Raw genomic sequence first — 17381 nt, forward strand, 5'->3', positions numbered from 1 at the left:
CCCCTTGCGTGTATGAGAAATTGTAATTTTCTCGGACATGCATAATTTCACCTTATCAGCCATACTTCACATCATGTCTTCGAGAATATTTAGCCTTGATAAAATCTATGGATAAAAACTAAGGACTCACTGTAAATTACGGATAAAATTGACAACTAATATTATTATTATTATTTTTTTTTTGGAACTTTTTTTTTTTTTTTTGGAAAGAAAATCAAAACTTGAATTGTTTAATGCCCCACCAAACCAACCTGGACATGTAATTCATATAGCAACAACTAAATTGCCAAAGAAAATAATAATAAATTTTTTTTTTTTTTTGCAACTGATTTGTTTTTTTTTTTTTTTTGTAGACTTTTTTTTTTGTAGACTTTTTTTTTTTTTCGAGAATAAACAAATCAGAAAGCTGACCCCCCTTTTTTACAATATATAAACATATTGCTTTTTTAGGCATTCTCTCTCTAGAAACTTCAAACCCAAAAATTAATTTTTCCATTAGAAAACAAGCAGGTCCTATATCATGATGACCCATGTGATTTCTCTCTTTACAAAAGTGGAAACCCACTTTTTTTTTTTAAATTGGAAAACCGTGAACCGTTATATGTATATATATATATATATATATATGCAAAATATTTGAGAGGATAGGCCATCACACCCCTTTTTTTTTATTCTATTTAAAGAAAGAGATAACAATCCTAATCAATACCTCTCACCTTTTTGACATAGCCATGTCGGCTGAACAGCCTCAAAACTTTTCTGATCCTCTCCATCAAGCTCTGGCATAACTATTTCTACTACTACATCTGGGTCTTCTTCGTTACCCTCCTCCTTTCTCTACACTGGGACAAGACCCAAGCTTGCTTTGGACTCCATTTGAAGACTACCGCCGCCGCTTCTCTAAATCAAGAAAGCAGACACCACGAATTTTTTTATTTTGTGTACAGGAGATCAAAATTCAAGGACCCATTTCGGCACCCAGCTTTCTTCTTCAGCGTTCCTCAGCTAACAAACCAAATCGTGGCCAGCTTGCTTTGCAACTACTAAAGACCACCGACGTCACCGACACACCGATGCCGACTCCTCTGCAACGTCATCATTTTCCAACCTCGCCAAAATAGTGCCGTCGTTGGTTCGGCTGTGCGTCGTCCTCGTCGGGGCCGTGCCATGCTTCCACAGTGCTCACTCTACACCTCACCTCACTTAAATTTTTTTTTATTTTTTTTTTATTTGCAGGAGATCAAACTCCAAGGACCCATTTGGGCACACTCTCTCTCCAAACTGAGACCAACCCAAACTTCATCTTCTTCAAAGAAGCTCCGTACCTGATCAGTGACAACCACGCCGCCCACTCAACGCGGTGTCGGTCTGTCGATATGCTTTCTCGCCCACTGAAATTCATCACTGTTAGCCGTGACCCGCCAACGCCGACCACATCACCGATTCAACGTGGTGTTGGTCTGCCTAATTGTTCCACCACCTACATACGCTGCTTCTAATCTTCAGTCTCTTTATCGCTTGTACAGGCTACATGTTGTGCCGCTGACTTACTCTCTCTTGCTTCTCTAGATCTGTGAGTAAGTGTTTAATACCCCATCTTCTTGAATTGTCCCAGATTTGGGAGTGAGCTCTTTATATATATATATATATATATATAAATGGGTTTTGATTTTTACTCAACTAATTTCATTCCCTTCACTGTTTCAGATTTATTGATCTTTGGACTTCAGGATCTAGTTGAATCTTTGTTCAAAGCCCTCTTCCTTTTTCTTCTTATATTTTTGGATCTGTGGGTATTCCATCTTATTGTTTTGATGGACTTTTGTGCTCAAAATAAATATGTACTGATACATTTTCTAATTTGGGAATTCTGGTGATGATTTATTTCAGTCTTGAGGCTTGCAAACAATCTTGAACTAGTGAAGACAATACCCACCGCTGGCCTCTCTCTGCTGGTTTGCTTCTGGCTTCGACGGTCCAACGCTGACCACACATATCGCCCCACTCAACATGACGTGTGTGGTTGCCGACTCTTCTGTGGCACCATCGCTGCTTCCGGCTTCAGCTTATCCGACGTCGACCACGCACGTTCGCCCTTTCAACGCAACGTGTGTGGTCTTGCCCAACCTAGCTCCACATCGCTGCTTCCGGCTTCAGCTTATCCGACGTTGACCACGCACGTTCGCCCTCTCAACGCAACGTGTGTGGTCTTGCCCAAGCCTAGCCCAGTCTTGTTGATTACAGTCTGTAAAGCCTCTCTGATTTCAGCTTAAATTTCCAGTATCGGCTTCGGACTTCACCTCTCTAACTGCCCAAATTTGTAAGTATGACATTCGACCCCCTCTTCCGAATATAAATATATTTAAATATATATAAATATATTTTTGTGGCAATGTAGAGGGCTCAAGCAGTCTGATGAAAATAAAAATAAAATAAATAAAAACTGAATCTGAATATGGACTCAATTTTTGTGGCAATCCCAATGATATTTTTTTTTAGCTCAAACACCGTGATTTTGGCCATATGGAAACATGCACTAGCACTTGAAACCTTATTGAGGTGCTTGGCTTGAACATAATTTGTTGAACTTTATCACCGAGGAAAGGCCGAATATAACTTGTTGACTAGTATTTGAGCTCCATTTTTGACATGGAGAGAGAAAACCCTGGACTTATGAATATGGACTTTGGAAAGGACATTCTTGTAATTTGCATAATGATCCATTGAATCTTGCTACTGATAAGCAATGTAATATACTTCGGATCTCGGGCCTGAAATTTACTATTGAACTTCACTCTGTCCAAATTTTGAGCCCCGTATAAATTGAACCTTTAATATGGAACATAGTGACTTTAAGAAATTGACCCGATTGAACTTCATCATGAAGCGACCTATGACATTGCACCTCTTATTGATAATAGAAGACGAAAATCTATATGTTGATGATGCACCCATTGGTATTAAAATTTGTTGAGCTTGAAGAATATCCGAGAAAATGAATTATTGATGACGTCCGAAGTTGAATTTGTTGATAAACCCATCATGTTGCATGTAACAATATTCTGAATTTTAATACGGTCAACTCTTTAATATTTATACCGGTTATTTCAGCCATATGTCTTCTCAAAAGAAACCCGTAGCTCCGGGGTCATCAGAACCGGCTCTCATGAAAGAGAGGGATGTACCTCCGGCATCTGAGTGGAGGAAATCTCCTTATTTTGGTCGGAAGGACCCCTTCTGGCGGGCGGCTACCTCCACCACTTCTCTTCTATCTCCGAAGGGGGCTCCATTATGTCTCACTGAGGACACTGACTCTGGACACGAGGCCCTCATTTCTCCTTCCTCGGTGCTACGCTTTCGGATTGAGCGGGGGGACTTTCCATACTGTTATCCTCAGTTCAAGGCCTTCTCAAACCCTCCTTTTGGTTGGCAGGAGTGGGTCGATGATGTTCTCTCGGACAAGAGCTTCTGTCAGCGGCTTCAAGAGGCCCGCCTATTGATCCCAGTGAAAATATCTCGATCCCTATCCATCCGTCGCAACAATGCTAGCCTGGAAGCCATGGCTCTTCGGTGGAGCACCGAGACACACACCTTTATACTTGGCCAGCACGAGATGGGGCCCACCCTTGAGGATGTGTTCATGTTGCTGCGTCTGGAAGTGACCGGCCCTGATGCCTTCGACCCTGAGCAGACACCCCCCGAAGATGATTCTTTGATCCAATCTCTGAAGCTAAATCTTCAAACTTGTGGTCGGTGGAGTTCCGTTTTTGATGGTTCAGCGAGGAGGACTAGTCGAGTAAGGACGGACCGTGCCTCCTATACTGCATGGATCCGCCACTTCTTCAAAGATCTTCAGCCCTTGGCCAGAGATGCTGACCCTAACTCTCGGGAGTATGAGGTCGGTCCGATGTATGACTCCAGGCTCTATTTCTTGGGATTTCTGGCTTGCTTCCTTTCATTCTTCATTCTTCCGAGCACGCCTCCGGATTCCCTCAATCCTTTCGTCTTCCCTTTGGCAGTCAGGCTCTTCAGAGGAGATCGGATCCCTTTGGCTCCCCTATTTCTTGGGAATCTCTATTATCGGCTGGATCTACTACATCGAGATATGGTTCGCTCCGTGGGTCGATATGAGCCTGTCTCCTTTATACACAGCCAGTTCCTGCTTTGTTTCTTCTTCGAGAGGTTCCCAAAATTTGCCCCTGCTCCGACTGTATTCGAGGCGGAGGTTCTTCGGGAGATAGTGGATAAAGATGGCATCCCCGTGCTCGATACTGATGGGTCTCGGACATTTGGGAAAGCGAAGTCTTGCCAGCCGTTGATTACACGTTGGTCACGTACCATTTCCACCTTATCCTTGAATACTCTAGTGGATGATCCCCGACGCTTTGTGGCACGGCCGTATGTATGCTCGCCTGTAGGTGTGGCCACACCGCTTATCTATCATGGTTCCTCCCGCTCGGTGTCCTTTCCTTTGCCGAAGAACATCCCTGCACCCTTTGTTGATATGCTGATTATGATCCGTCCGAGTTCATTACCGGTGTGGCATGAGGAAGGCGTTGATAGTGCCGTTTATAGGCCTGACCGTGTAGCATGTCAATTCGGGTTTGATCAATGTTCCCCGGGGCCAGCACCTCATTTATTATCATTTTCAGAGAGCTACGGGCGCTTCAGTCGCGGGCTTGTACACACCGTGCTTCCCATATCCGGTTCTTTGACGATGCCAGGCTTGAGCCGAGTAGGGGGTTTCACCCCCTCTTTCAGGCGGTATTGGCAGAAGAATATCGATGCGTTTATTGCATTTGTCCAGAGCAGACCGACCGTATGTTTGCCTCCGTTGATTTATAAGAAGGATTCTTCTCTTCGGCTACCCGAGAGCCGAAAATCTGACCACATGTACGAGGGTTTCTTCACTTCATCTGCTCCAACTGACCCTTCTGCTCGGGCATCTGCTTCTAGCTTGGCAATTACTTCTCCAGAGCCAGTCCCTTTGAATAAGGCCTCTGGTCCTCGGACGACCCGCCTTAAGAAGATGGCTCACAAAAGGACTTCTGATGCCAGTCCTTCCGCTCCTCGTCTTTCCAAAAGGCTTCATGAGGTACCCGAAATTCTTGCTTTGAAGCTACTTTTCTTCTTGCGACTATACCTTCTAAAATGAAAACTTTTATTTGCCCATGTTGTGTAGGATCCTGCGGTTGTTGACGTTGTCAGTACCGTGGCTCCTGGCCATGCTGCCTCCCCCAGGCCGGACTCAGACTTGGACAACACCCTCCCTTTGTCTGCAAGACTTGTGAAGATGCGCACCTCTCGTATAGCCGTTATAGATGATGACGATGATGAGGCTGAGTCTTCCGACCATTTTTGTGACCTTATTCCACGCACGCGTCGTCACCGCCCTACCATAGCTGAGGAGGAGCACTACCTTGGTGACGAGTTTATTAGGGCTCACCGTTCTGATGTTGAGATTGCTGCAGGGACTGATGCCACAGAAATTGATGTCGCGGGCCATGCTTCTAGAAGCAATGTAGAGGTGAGGTGCGCCTCTGGGAATGGTGTGGAGGTAGATGTGCTAGAGATCTCTGAGACTCGCTCTGGCACTTATGGTGATTCTCATCCTCCGGCCCTCCTTCCTTCTTCAGGGATGACTGCTACTGTTCAGGCTTCGTCAGACATTGAGATCGATCAGGTGCTCTCTATACGGCCAAGTGACCTTGCTGATGCTAGGAGTCCTTCAGTCGCTCCGGCTTTGCATATTGATTCTCCCTCTGGTAATCTTTCTTTCTGAAGTTTGTCATTTACTTCTATCTGTGAGAAATCTTTACTCAAATGGCTTTCATGTTCCCTACCTCTAATAAGGCTTCCTTATCTTTTCTTCAGTGTTAGTTGCTACCGGGGTCCTGCCTTCACCTGCCTCAGACTCTGCTCCAGTGTTAGCTGCTACCGGGGTCCTGCCTTCACCTGCCTCAGACTCTGCTCCAGTGTTAGCTGCTACCGGGGTCCCGTCTTCACCTGCCCCGGACTCTACTCCGACTCTCTTTGTAACTCCTCACGGTTCTCCTTCTCAAGGGGGAACACCTGCCTTTGAGACGACTGCCAGAGGTTCTTCATCGCCAGTGCCTTCGAATATTTTGGATTTGAATCTCAGCGATTTCCACATTGATAGTGATGCTTTTGGTCTTTCTCCTTATCGTTCGGCATTCTCAGGCTCGGGACCTCTGCCGGGAGTTACCCCTCCGGGTGGTTCATCTAACCCGATAGACATTGGGGAGATTCCTGAGACTAGCAGTTTTCCAGCCCCAATTCCTTCTTCGACTTCTGGCAAAGTATCATTTCTCCATTATTGGGTAGCTCCTGAGTTTGCTTCAGTTCTACAGCTTGTGCATTCAAGTTACCCGGAGACCTTTGCTTCATTTGCTTGCCAGTGTCCACTCATTCAGACTGCTATTCTCGAGTCTTTTGCCACTATCTTATATAGCTTGGACACGCAACGGTTGTGTGACCTTAATGGAAAAGTAGTCGAGACGGTGTATCAGGGGATCTCTGACATGGAGCGTCACCAAGTGGACTTATCATGGCTTCGGAAGCGCCTGGATATAGCTTCGAACGCCAGTCATCGGCTGGAACTTATGTCTGTGCTTGCCTCTTATCGCACCTCTATAGATGAGACAAAGGCAACTCTTCGTGAACTTGAGTCGGGTTATGCTCGGGCCTTGGAGACTTTAGAGGCACACTCTACTGTTTGTCCTCCAGATGTAGATGTGACGGGCAGCTTCTTCGAGGGTGTCTTTAGGAAAGATTGAGTTTTTTTTTTTATATATCATTACTTTCTTGCCCCTTTCGATAAAAATGTTTTATCTAGGACAATGCAATGAAATGACAAAATTTTTGTTGTTTGGATATTTTCGCATTGTTTTCTCATTCTACTTGATAAAATATTTATTTTGAATGATAGAACAATCATATGCACATGTTTATAAAAGCTGAAATATTCTCATTAGTTCTTCAACTTTCTTGACAAAAGCATAATAGATTCACTGTAAGTGATGGGATAAAACATACACCATAGAGAAAACCAGCTTCTTCATAACGCAAGGGAAATACAACCTTTAGACAAAGTAAGAAAGTGAAAATGAATTTCAACATAGATGAGTCCAACTATGGGTAGTAATGCTTGGTAAACTTTGCATTGAGCGGGCCAGTTCGGAAGCCGTCTTCAACCCTTACAAGTTTGTAGTACCCGCTTGAGCTTGCCTGAACCACCTTGTAGGGCCCTTCCCATTTTGGAGAAAACTTGGGTAAAGGCTGTCCTCGCATGATTGGGTCTACAATCTTCCATACTAGATCACCTTTTTCAAACTTCCTTGGTACCACAGTCTGGTTATAGGCTCGGGCGATGGACTCATGATACCTTTCCATGACTTTTGCAGCTCTGTCATGCTTTTCCTCTAATGCTTCCAATCTGGTGGTTCGAGGCTCCAATACCATCCCCGAGGCGAGAGCCATTCGAGCAAATGGCGTTTCCAACTCTATAGGTAACACTGCCTCGGACCCATACACAAGGGAGTAAGGAGTTGCTTGAGTTGGCTTTCTCTTCGAAGTGCGATACGCCCATAGGGCTACGATCAACTGTTCGGACCAAGTCCCCCCAAACTTATCCATCATCTTGCTCAGAATCCTTATCAGTGTCTTGTTTGTGGCTTCCGCTTGCCCGTTCCCTTTTGGATAGTAGGGTGTGGATTTGTGATGCTTCACTTGGTAAGTCTCTAGGAGGCTCTTCACATATTTGTTTATGAAGGGAGTGCCGTTATCCGAGAGGATGGTGTTTGGTACTCCAAATCGGCAAATGATATTCTCCTTGATGAAGTTCGCGACTGCAGGCCCCGTAGCGTTCTTCAGAGGAATTGCTTCGACCCACTTTGTACTCAATTCTGTGGCTGCGAGAATCCACTTGTACCCCTTAGGAGATGTGGAGATGGGCCCTATCAGATCAAAAGCCCAGGTATGGAACGGCCATGGCGTTCGGATACTATGCAGGTCTACAGCTGGAGCATGGATCAAATTTCCGTGTTTCTGACAAGTCTGGCACCTCTTCACGTGAGGGGATGCATCTGACTCCATGGTCGGCCAGTAATACCCAAGGTGTATAAGTTGCTCGAACAGCCGAGCCCCTCCTTGATGTTCAATCTCGTGGGCTCTTCCGAGGACTAGATCTGACTCTTCCTTGGAGAGACATCTCAGGGGAGTGCCCTCAATACTTCTTCTATACAGCTTGTCCTGATCAAGAAAGTACCGCCTCGCTCTCCTCTTGAGGTGTGCAATGTCCCTCGGGCTCTCAGGTAGTGTTCCCTCTTTGAGATAGTCAATGTAGACTTGCCTCCAGTCAGGGGTATCAATTTCAAAGCAACTCTCATCCTCCCGGATGTATGACTGACACTTGGGGCATTCCTTCTGTAATTGATTCGAGTCCTTCTCCATCTCGGGCCAATAATAACCTTGTCTTTGGATTCTTCTATACAGACTGATATCCCCATCCCCGCAAGACTTTTCATGGATCTGTTGTAGTCGGAAACTTGCTTCTTGTTGGCCAACACACCGGGCTAGGAATCCGGTACCTCCTCGGAAGTAAAGTTCACCTTGAATAATTGTGAATTGGGCAAGCTTGGCCATAGTCAGTTTTCCAACTTTGCTTCTGAGTTGTTCGAGGACTTCTCCTCTCCAGTCCTCCGGAAGGCCTTTGTCTTCGGGTATTATTGAAGGTTCTGTTCTCTTCTTGATAACAATTGTTGCCTCTTCCTCTGGAATGTCAACTCTTGCCCCTAATGTTGCGAGGGCATCTGAAAACTTGTTGTCGGAGCGAGGCACATGCTCTATTTCGACCTTCTGAAATTTGTCAAGAAGCCTTTGGACTGTTGTTCGATATGTGGCCAAGGTAGGCTCCTTTAAGACGAACTGTCCTGAAACTTGCTTCACTATCAGCTTTGAGTCCCCCCGGATCCGAATCTTCTTGATACTGTGCTTCTCAGCTGCTATCAAGCCTAAAATAAGAGCCTCATACTCGGCTTCGTTATTCGAACAATGGAAATCCAATTTATAAGACAAATATAACTTTTCCCCACTTTTGCTTGTAAGGACTATCCCGGTTCCTCCCTTCCCTCCGGCTGCTGCTCCGTCAAAGCTCAATGTCCAGAAGCTTTCCTCGGAAGCCATAGCTGCGTGCACCTCTCCTCTTAATTCTTCATTCACTGGTTCATAGTCACCACTTGGAAATTGGGCAAGGAGATCAGCTAAGGCTTGGCTTTTGATCGCCTTGGGGGCTACACATGTGATCTAGAATTCACCCAGTGCTAACAACCATCTTGCCACCTTCCCGGTTAGAGCAGGCTTGCTGAGAAGGTATCGGATTGGATCACTTCTAGTAACAATCTGAATCTGATGTGCTAGGAAGTAATGTCTGAGCTTTTGGGCAGTGAATACCAAAGCTAAACAATGTCTCTCTACTGGAGTATATCGGACTTCTGCTCCTCGAATCTTCCGACTGATGTAATACACCGGGCGTTCTACTCCATCTACATCTTGGACCAATAATGCCCCTATGGACTTGGGGGTTGAAGTTAGGTACAACATTAGAGGCACCCCGGGCTGCGGGGCTATCATGGTCTGAGGCGAGGTCAAGGCCGCCTTAATTCTCTCAAAGGCTTTTTGGTGCTCTTGGTTCCACTCGAACTTGGCATCTCCTTTTAACAAAGAGCCGAAAGGCGCAGAGATCTCTGCCAGTGCTGGGATAAACCTCCGAATATAAGACACCTTCCCGAGGAACTTCTTTAACTCCTTCTGAGAATGCGGGGGAGGCATTGCTCTGATAGATTTGACCTTGTCTTCATCTGCCTCGATACCATGCCTATGTACAAGAAACCCGAGGAACTTCCCGGTCGTCACCCCGAAAGCACATTTGAGAGGATTCATCCTCATTTTGAATTTCTGGCACCTCTTGAATACCTTCTCAAGGTCTCGGAGATGGTCTTCTTCTTTCTTGGATTTCACCACTAGATCATCAACATAATCTTCCATCTCATGATGGATCATGTCATGAAAGATTGCAGTCATAGCCCTTTGGTAAGTTGCACCGGCATTCTTGAGTCCGAAAGGCATGACTGTATAGAAGAAGTTTCCGAGAGGTGTTCTAAAAGCGGTCTTTTCTGCGTCCTCTTCAGCCATCTTAATCTGATTGTATCCACTGAATCCATCCATGAATGAGAACATCTGGTGTCCCGAGGTAGTATCCACGAGGGTGTCGATGTGAGGAAGAGGGAATTCATCCTTCGGGCAAGATTTGTTCAAATCTCGAAAGTCTACACATACTCTGATTTGGCCATTCTTCTTCTTTACTGGCACGATGTTTGCTAACCACGTGGGGTACTGTATTGGCCGGATGAAACCAGTCTGTTGAAGTTTTTCAATCTCCTCCTTAATCTTCTCTTCGAGATCTGGATGATATTTTCGAGCAGCTTACTTAATTGGCTTGGAGTTTGGGAACACATCAAGATAGTGAGAGACTAGGTCAGGATCTAGTCCGGGCATTTCCTTATATGACCAAGCAAACACATCTGAGTATCGGCCTATCAACTTTAACAACTGTTCCCGCTTCTCTGGGCTAAGGCTTGAACTTACGAATACCGGCCTCGGTGCATCTTGTCCATCACTCAGATCTATTTCAATAAGTTGTTCGGGCTGAGGCTTCGGCCCATCTTGCATGCATTCTGGAGCCACTTCAGGCTTTATTACTATATCATTGTCAGGAGGCTCTTCTTTTGACTCGGAGTCGGTGACTGAAGAAACCGACTCCCCGCACCTTCATAAATAGTACACCATCTTGCCTCCTTCTCGAACTTTCATCACCTTCCGAGGAATAGGCGGACTTTCTGGTCTAGACATTGCCCGCTTACTTGACTCTGTCATCGGCTCCTTGTCATCTTTGATATCCTCCCAACGAGGAATTTTGACCCCTCGAGGCTTAGAGGTGGTGGGAACTTCTTCGACAGCCAGTTCGGTGAAGTAGATGGCATCAGAATAATGAGCTTCATGGATCTCGAAAGGCCTTTCTATAGCCTGAATTGTTACCGTCTTCTTTCCCCATTTAGCCTTAACACACTGATGATAACTCGATGGTACAGCCCCATATCTATGCATCCAGGTCCTCCCTAGAATGATGTGATAATTTGCCTCAGAATCGATAATATGGAACTTGGTGGCCGAGCGAATCTCTCCAACGGCTAAATCAACTGTTACGCATCCGATAGTAACTCTCCTTTCTCCACCGAAGCCAGTGATGACTATCGGCTGCTTCACAATGCGTTCTTCAGAGATTCCGGCTTTTTCTAGAGTAGCGCGAGTCATAATGTTGATAGAGGCTCCACTATCTAGAAAGGCCCTTTTGAACTCAACCCCGTTAATAAAAACAGTCACATAAAGCGGGCGATTGTGAGAAAAAGGATACTTTCGATCAGCCTCGGAGAAAGTAATGGCACTAGATTGCTCTTTTGCCTTCCTCGGGATAGACCCCTCAGTCGACATGCATTCCTCATGGTGTGCCTCGGCTATATTAATGATAGACTTGGTGATTTCCGTTCTTGCCTCCCTGGAAAGTCCAAGCTGGTCAAAGAACTGCTTGAACTTTACACAGTCTTGCAGGGTTTTGGCATAGTGATCCAGATCTTTTTCCACTCTTGGAGGCTCGTAGTTAACCATCTCCTCGGTCTCCTCAAAATAAGATGCCACATAAACATGGTGTCCTCCTCTTCCATAGTATTCTTCTCCTCCTTCTGGATTAAAGGGATCTTCGCCATGAGTCATAAATGTTCTGCCCTCTGGATCGAGAGCACTTCCATAGTAAACTTGCTCACCCTCTAGGTCGAGGATGTCGTCCAGATAACAGTCATCGTCATCGAGATTAGCGATAGCCTCGATCATTGGGCCTTCATAAGCTATCATAGCAACATTCTTGCCCTTGTCTCGGTGTTGAGGATATGGTTGTTCTCGGATGTCTTGAGTCCCTCGCTTTTTGAACCTCAATTCGTCTACTTCGACTTTATCTCTGAAAATTTTCCTGAGAGTCCAACACTTCTCTGTCGGATGTTTCAATGTACGATGGTAGACACAAAATTCAGGGCTCTCACGGTCCTTTTTTGATGGCATTTCTTCAACATAAGGCAATTTTAGCTCTCCGTCAGCCACCCATTCCTTAACTAGAGCTTTCACTTCCTCGATTCCACATGGATAAGAAACATTCCCCTTTTCACCATTATATTGCTTTCTTTTCTGGCCTCTATGACTTCCTCCTTGTGAATTTCGGGTATCCGGGGCAGAGGCAGCAGCAACGATAGGTCCACGAGATGACTTGAAACTAGTCTTGTAACTGGCTTTAAATCTGGACTCCTGAGCCTGAGGAATGCTAATGTTCCGAGCTGCTTCTATTAATGCCGAGAAGGTGGGTAGCTTGTGGTTAACTAGAAACATTTTGTACCTGCTCAATGCCCCTTCTAGACAAATTTGAACCAGATAACTCTCCTCAACTGCTTCATGACAATCCACGGCCTTGTCCTGAAACCTTTTGACGTAGTCAAGGATGTCTTCACTTTCTTGTTGCTTCTCTTTACACAATGTAAGTGTGGTCACCTTCTCCGCCACTTGAAAGAACTTGGAGTGGAATTTGTTAACCATTTCCTCCCAACTTCGGACAGAGTTTGGGGCCAAATTAACATACCAACTATATGCTCGGTCGGTGAGGGACTTAGAGAATTCTCTCAGTCGGAGGACGTGGTTTGAACCATGAATACCTAGAGTCTCGATGAATCGCACAACATGTTCTCGGGCATTTCCTTGTTTGCCGTCGAACTTGATGAACTTCGGCACCGTATACCCCTCAGGGTATGGATAACTCAGCATCTCAATGGGGTAAGGCGGCTTGACGTCTGGATTAGGCAAAGAGGGTAAGGTCCTCTTGCCCCGTTCGAGATCGAACATGGCCTGCACATCGGCGAGAGTGAGAAACTGTTGAGGGAGAGAGTTTGATGGTGGTATTCCCGGGACTTGGCTTATGTACCCGAAGACTGAGCTAGGGGCGTCTCGGCCATTCTGGTGCTGCGAATTCATCATTGGTGAGGACATTTGACGATACTGGCCATCAGCGCCTATAGACAAGCCAGTTGGTGATGGGATATTAAATTGAGGCCCATAGAGTCCACCGCACGGCGCCGCTATACCGGGTTGTGCTTGCAGATTTGTTGTTGGCACCAAAGGAGGCCCGCTTGGTGCTTGGGTAACATTCACTGGTGGTGTAACAAGATTAGGTACGGGCATAGCTCCCTTTTGCGCCATCATGCTCCTTATGTTTTCCTGGACACCAGCAGTCGTTGGAGTGCCATTCATTACACCAGAAACTCCCCTAGTCACCATTGGATCTTGGCTCGGCACGCCATGGAGCCCGGGCATGGGCAAACTGCTGCCGCCTACTGTGGTTTGAGCATGTGTTACTGTGGCTGTGTTGCCATGAGCCACAGGTTGATTGGGGCCTACTTCTCCTTGGATTTGATTTTGCGCTCCGGCGGGAATAACTCCACCACCCGTTTGATTTCCGTTTGGTGCCGGTGCAAAACTAGAACTCATCACTAACATGGTGTGAGTGAGATTCTGAAGAGTGGTAAGAATCTCTTGCTGAGTATTTTGAAGTCCTTGAATGGCTTCAAGCAAAAGTGGTTGATCTGGAGCCATGGTTCTGTCATCACCACCATTAGAGGATCCTTGTTGGTGAACTTCATCTTCTCCCGCCATCCTTGTTGGAGTTGTGTGGATTCCAGATCTCGTTGAGACCATTAACCAATCCGCCTCCCCAGCAGAGTCGCCAAAATGTAGGAGAGGGTTCAAGAAAGGAGTTGGAAAATTCGAAGATCTTCGAAGATCCTTGAAGAATAACTTCGAATTCTCTAGAATATAATGAGAGGCTTAGATTCTTCAATAATCTCAACTTAGGAACATAACAACAAAGGAGATGATGGAGATAAGAGATTGGGTGAAGAAGAAGGCAAAATGGCTAGAGAATAGAATAATGGCAAGGCTCTCCCATTGATCTCCCACTTTCACTCTCAAGGTTGATAATGGAGAAGGGAAATTAGTTCTTTCCCAAGAGTTAAAAATCTCCAAAATCCATCCCTTGTAAAGCTATGGGTGGGTGCTATTTATAGGCACCTCATGATGTAGGATGGAGCCCATGTGCAAGGCACATGGGGGATATTCTCTCTAACCACCTTGTCCGAGGAGGTGACCTCTCCGAGGAGGTGACTTCTCCGAGGAGGTGACTTCTCCGAGGATGAGAAAACCCCGAAGAGGAGATCAATCCCTCGACGAACCCTTCTTCTTAGCCACACCTAACCAATGATCCCCAATCATCCCAAAGGGTCAGGGGTAGTCCCAGTGGACGTCCTGCCGCAAAGTATTGCCGAGTCTCATGGACCCCCCGAGGTCGTGCCACCTCGACCCAGGTATAGGCTAGTTTAACCGAAGAGTGAATTTGTCTCCACTCACCGTCCTCGGGATCGGGTCCTTTGTTCGAACTCCATTACGCCCATGGTTCTGGTGCGTAGATCCTGGAAAGCTCCGAGCCCGCAAGTGTTCTGGGACTCATTAACGGAGCGACTTCTAGATTGCGTCTGAATCCGTTCGAAGCCAAGTGTTTCGGACCTCTAGGTTCGTGGATCCGAACCCTTTCGAGTCCGAGTGCCTCGGATCTCTAGGCTTGCTTAATACCCTTTCGAGTCCGGGCCCGAGTAAGTCTCTAGGTTCGTGGATCCGAACCCTTTCGAGGCTTAGAGCCATTCAGCCCGTTTGACGGCGATAAATCCAAGCCCACCAATCTTGGACTTGCGATAAATTCGGGCCTACTAATCTTGGGCTATTGGGCCTAAATAATTTAATGGGCTTAAATTAGCTCCTCTTACAATTCGTAAATAGGCATGTTGTTGTTTCTATTGCTGGGTTCTTGAGTGTGTCCGTGTGTTGTGTGATAAGAAATGATAATCAACTTTATATAGCAGTTCTATGATCTTGGCATCAACTTACCTACAACTTTATATTATTCCAACTTATCTTCTTTTCACCATCTTAAAAAAACAAAAAACAATCAAACAAACAAATTTATCTTCTTTTTTTTCCCGATTTTTATAATTGAAAAAATCATATCTGGCATGGACATAAAGTTCCGGTTTGGCAATTTAGGGGTGTTTGACATGTGCTAAAGCACATACTATTTTAGCATATTATCTTATTTGAGTCGCATCATTTCTTTATCATATCATTTTAAATTCAACTCATATTTCACGTTTTTTCGTAAAAAAAAAATATATATATATACTTATTTAAATCATCCCAAACACCCCCTTAGTTGGAATTAAAAAATGTACAAAAAGACAAAATAAGCTAGATAAGACATATATCACATCAAAATCATAATTATTTCATTTTTTTTTTTTTTTACAACTATCACATCTAAACCAAAAACAAGCCAAAAATTCTTTCGGAACGAAACTAATTTAGCCAAGTTAAATTAACTAAAAAATTAAGCTAAATTAACTCTTTCCAAACGAAACCGACAAAAAAAGTTTGCCCTTTTTGCACCAAGCTTTGCCAATAAATATGAACATTTAAAATAAATAAATAAAATTAGCCAAAAGAGTAAAAATTTTGGTTTAAATTTTTATATTTGAAAAATATGTTTAATTAAACTAAAGTATTTGGCAACCAATATGTAGTCAAATACCAAGTAAAATAGTTAGTATTTTTTTTTTGATAATTCAGGTATCCCCAACCCGCTGATTTTAAGGGAAGCCAGGACTAATCCTGAGGGCCCTGATGTTAACGACCGGGCAAACCTCCAGTGGCCCCAAGGGGTGACTCGAAAATAGCTAGTATTTTGTAATCCAACTTTTTAAGCCTATAAGTTAATTTTTAGCTTTCTGGATTACAAAGAGCACATACGTGCCACGCTGACACTTACGAGTCAGGTGAGCCTAACCGCACAAATCCAAGTTTAACCAGAATTTTTCGAAGACAAGGAACGTATATTTTGAATACATTGTGGGCTTGAAAAATAATTTGAAATTATAAATTTTAAAAAATAAAAATAAAAAAATTGTAGATTAATTGATGAGCTTCCTAAGTTCAATTTATTAGTCTCGCATGCTCCTCCTTCCCCAGCAACGGGTCTTCTACTCCAAAATTCTTTTTTCTTCTTGTCCGAAAATATATTCAAAAACTTTGAATTATATAAGAATATCAAAATACCAAAATCTCAATATATAATTCAGTAGTTATAAATATTTTGAAACAAAGAGAAAAGATTTTGTGGACTTCCTTCCAATGAGAATCCATAATCTTACAACTTGATTGTGGTATAGAATTTAGATTTTGAATGTTTATGATATAGATAATAAAGTTTTTATTTTGCTTCTAATAGGATTTTAGATTTAATATAATATTAGAATATGTTTTTCTGAATTTATTCTTATCACTGACTCTTTAAAAGTGGAATAAATTTGTTTCAAAAGGTTTATTTGGACTAATTAATAAATAAAAAAAGAAAAGAAAAAGAAAAAGTTACGTCCTCATCATGATAAGCTTTAGCATCTTTTGACTATAATTTGAAGCATGTTGCAAATGCTTTAAAATCCCACCTTGTTGCGTAGATTCTCAATCGTGCCCTTACACAAAAATAGAGATTCATCCTACACTACTTTTTAGGGATGGCAATGGATAACCTACTCTGTGGGTATTTATAGAGACCCAACCTAAATACATGGGTTTTTCCCTCTTTTTCTTATCCATTGGGTAGGGTAGGTGATATTCTTTAAATATCCACAGGGGATGGGTTGGGGATGGGTACCCACTAATTTCCCCATATATATATATATATATATATATATATATATATTTTAAGATTTACAACTAAAACTAAATATACATTCAATCTTTTTTCTTTTTTTTTATTTATTTATTTTTTCAGGTTCACAACCAATTTTATTTTATTTTATTTTATTTTATTTTATTTTTTTATTTTATTTTATTTTTTAAGATCCACAACCAAAACTAAATATACCTCCAATCTTTTTTTATTTTATTTTTAAGGTTCACAACCATTTTTTTTTAATTTTTAAGATTCACAACAAAAGCTAAATCTACATTTAGTTTTTTTCCTTTTTTAAATTTTTTTTAAGGTTCACAACCATTTTTTTTTTTTTTAAGATTCACAACCAAAGCTAAATATATATTTAATTTTTTTTTTCCTTTTTTTTAAATTTTTTTTTAAGGTTCACAACCATTTTTTTTTTTTTTTTTTA

General features: G+C 43.4%; 1 long non-coding RNA gene across 1 annotated transcript; it reads left to right on the forward strand.

The window, feature by feature from the left end:
* The first annotated feature begins 1278 nt into the window (after positions 1 to 1278).
* On the forward strand, positions 1279 to 2809 carry LOC145821259 (uncharacterized). Its single transcript, XR_014363283.1, has 3 exons — positions 1279 to 1577; positions 1708 to 1789; positions 1891 to 2809. It is a non-coding gene; the product is annotated as an uncharacterized LOC145821259 (long non-coding RNA).
* Positions 2810 to 17381: the final 14572 nt, after the last annotated feature.

This window comes from Camellia sinensis, chromosome 3 (genome assembly GCF_055761805.1).
Source record: "Camellia sinensis isolate YWXY chromosome 3, ASM5576180v1, whole genome shotgun sequence".
NCBI classification, from domain to species: Eukaryota; Viridiplantae; Streptophyta; class Magnoliopsida; order Ericales; family Theaceae; genus Camellia; species Camellia sinensis.